The sequence below is a fragment of the Callospermophilus lateralis genome, chromosome 3 (genome assembly GCF_048772815.1).
Source record: "Callospermophilus lateralis isolate mCalLat2 chromosome 3, mCalLat2.hap1, whole genome shotgun sequence".
NCBI lineage: Eukaryota > Metazoa > Chordata > Mammalia > Rodentia > Sciuridae > Callospermophilus > Callospermophilus lateralis.
The window spans coordinates 65,240,441-65,244,026 of NC_135307.1; the positions used below are offsets into that span (position 1 = coordinate 65,240,441).

Below are 3,586 nucleotides of genomic sequence, written 5' to 3' on the forward strand. Positions count from 1 at the left end.
TCATTTGAGTTTCAGGAGCATGAATCGAGGTCTTTGGAATTCATGGACATAGGAAACAGCTATTTTGAATATTTTCTTTAGACTAGTCAGCTCTTCTAGTGTCTTCTTTATACTTTCTTCTGTGGTCACCTCAAGAGGACAAGCATCTCTTCTGTCCACACAGGCCTCATCCAGGAACCCGCAGCTTCCCATTCCCATTCATGTCATCATATTCTTTTGCCAGAATCCTCAATTCAGTCCCTGGTTAACAAAGTTGTCAGTGCTCCTGATTATATTCATGCTGACTTTGAACCTCTTGGCGACCACAGACAACCCCTCAGGCTACTTAAATATATGCACATTATTAGACCAATTTTTTTTTGAGATATCTGCTCACCTGGTGGTGCTAAAGGGTCTAATTTTGCTTTGTAAACATAGCCAGAGATGTTGGATTTAAAGGTATTTTAGTCAAACTGCCTGGTGTTACATCCTGTCTTTCCCCCCCGCCTCTAACTTGGACACATTCCTTGAACTTTTTGATTTTCTCATTTTTAATATGAGGATAATAGCAATACTTACCTTACTGAGTTTCCTGAAAAATAATGACATGATGCATATTAAATATTTAGAAAAGTGCCTCTGATTTACTTAGTTATTACAATAATAATTCTCATTGCTTTAAAAGCTGCAATAGTTAGAATTATGGTTTGGGAAGAGAACAAAGATGAGATCTGTTTTATTCAATACCCAAACGGTGGCTGGCACTTAATAGAGGTATAGTACATGTTAGAGCTCAAATGAGTGGAAGAATGAAGTATATAATTCTGGAATTTGCTGCATTTGAGTTGAAGGGCCCCAAAGAAATTGAGGTTTGGTTCAAGAGATTAAAGAACCAGATGGTGGATGTGGTTGTTTATGATTTAGTCGTGGATTATGAAAACCTTCAGGTGGGAAAAAAATCAAAACTAAGACAGGATTGGCATAAGGGAATTTGGCTGTTTCCTCTAGACCCAGGAAACAGCTACTGAGAGTCTATTGTGCCAGTTTAGCTGGCAAGCAATCCTGTGCTGAAACCTGGCCAGTGGGAGAAGGTGGGAATGAGTGGGGGGTAAGGGCATTAGCATCAGAAGACCTGCCTGAAAACAGGGCTTCTCAGCCTTAAGCCTCCAGAATTGTGGCCCACAGAATCTGAGATTTGGATAGGGTATTCTGTGAGCCCTCTTAAAATCATATGCAGGAGGGGACTGTCCAGGACAGTGACTCCCTAAACTGATATGGATGACTGGAAGCCCAGCCCCCTCATCAAGCTGACTGGGGCTAGGAAGAAACAGAGCTGGCATTTTACCTGTATAAACTGACAAACCAGTAAGCCCTGCAGAGATTCAGTTGGCAGAGGCCATGCTTTTCTGCTGGTTCCTGTCATTGACAGCATCAAGTCGATCCTGGCAAGCAATCAGCAAAGCTCATGAAGACCTGGAGCCAGAGCAAGACTATGATGAGGCCCCAGGCCATCTGAGCCCCCAGGTGCAGAGACAGCGGTCCCCAGCTGGTCCTGAATGTGGAGGTGTGCTCAAGCCACAGCAAAGTGTATGTGGCAGTGATGGTACCACAGCCCTGGAGGATGAGGCCCAGGAGCACAGCTGGGCATCCATGTCATCATCCTCAACCAGGCCATGGGTCATGTGATGGCAAAACGTGTGTTTGACATGTATTCACCTCATGAGGATCAGGCCATGGTGCTGTTCTTCAACATGGTGAAACCTGGCAGAGTGCTCATCTATGCCATCAAGGATGAGGGCTCCTGCCACCTTAAAGATGCAGACAGGGCTCTGCTGAGGAGCCTGGGCAGCCAGGCCAGCCCTGCCCTGGAATGGGGGAGGATACCTGTTTTTGGACTCTGAGACACTGAGATCTGAAAGCAACACTTCATTAGTGGCTTCATGGCCCAGACAAAAAGGAGGTCCTGTCCTTAGGGAGCAACATTTAAGTCGCCTGCCCTTTCCTCCTGGACAAAACCAGTCCTGCAGAAGACAGAGGTACCACTGAGCTCGGCTGAAGGGACAGAGTGACACTGAGAAGACACAGAGCTGAACTGGTGCCGCAGGTGCTTTCTGCAGCAAGGTTGAGGGATATGGGAATATGTGCAAGGACCCACTGAGGTCAGCCCTGATCCGCTCCCTGACAATAAGGTCTTCAGTATACCTGTAGCTGTCATTGTAGGAAACCAGCCCACTTAATCTGTACAGGATGCTTTGCTTTCTGCTCTCAGCCCAGGGGATGTCTCCAGAGACAGTAACAGTTTTTGTTGGTGGCTACTGTGAGGAACCGATGGATGTGGTGGTGTTGTTTGGCCTGAGAGGCATCCAGCACACCCCATCAGCATCAAGAATGCCCGTGTGTCTCAGCACTCCAAGGCCAATCTCACTGCCACTTTCAGCCTATTTCCAGAGGCCAAATTTGCTGAAAGAGGACCTGGCCATGGCTGTGGGTGTTTTTTCAGTTTCCTAAGCCAATCCATCCACCTGCTGGAGGAAGATGACAGCCTGAGCTAGAATGACCAGGGTTAGGAACATAGAGCTGAGGACCCAGCACTATTGTACCATGTGGAAACCATGCCTGGGCTGGGCTGGGTACTCAGGAAATCTTGTATAAGGAGGAGCTTGAGCCCAAGTGGAAAAGCTCTGGGCCTGGGACATGTGATTGAGGATGCCAAAATAGTACTAGGGCCAAGAATGCATCATTCTCATTTCCTGATCCTACTACTTTGGCATCATGGGCCTCAACATGAATGCTACTTCCACGAGGCCTACGTCAAGAAACGCATGTTCAACGTGGTTCTAGATATCTAGATTTGGAATGTGGACAGTCTGAAGAAAGAAGCTTAGAAAGTGGAAATTTACAGGCTACTCAACGAGGCTGGAGTTCTGGACTACAGCAAAAATCCTTGTGAAGACTCCTTGATGCTGGATGCAGAGGGCCACACCTATGTGGCCTTTATCCAAATGGAGTAAAAGGTGAATACATCACCTGGACTCAGCTTGCCAAGTGCCTGCATATCTGGGACCTGGATTTATGTAGCAACCACCAGGACTATGGCAATTATTTTAGAAGAAGAACCACTTCCTAGTGGGGGTGGATACCAGCCTCCCTTTACTCAGTGAAGAAGCCACCATCAGTCACCTCAATTTTCATGGAGCCACCCCCAAAGGAGGAGGAAGCCCTGGAGCCACTAAACAGACATGAGACTCCTCTAGGACCCTGCAGGGCTGGGTATTGTGTATCTCTAGGCAGGCTAGCCCTTTGCCCCATCCTGTAGGACTTTGTAGGTGCTCACTCAGAGACTCTTCGACACTGGACCAGGTCCCCTCTCAACCTCCTCTTTGTCCAGATTTATCAAGCTGTATAAGGTGGTCATTGATTAAAAAGGAGAAAAACCTCAAAAAAATTATATGCAGGATTGGGGGAATGTCAGACTATGAATATATACATGTTATTATGAGGATCTCAATACTTTTGACAATTCTCAAACATACCAGGATCTAGAAAGAATTAAAAATGCTCTGGGTTCTGCTCAAAATTAGGGAGCAAAAAGGGGATGGTTGAGGAT

The 3,586-nt window shown here is 46.5% G+C and overlaps 1 pseudogene; it reads left to right on the forward strand.

Annotated features, from left to right (window-relative positions):
* The first annotated feature begins 1,253 nt into the window (after window positions 1–1,253).
* LOC143393829 (protein O-linked-mannose beta-1,2-N-acetylglucosaminyltransferase 1-like) lies at window positions 1,254–3,222 on the forward strand (annotated as a pseudogene).
* Window positions 3,223–3,586: the final 364 nt, after the last annotated feature.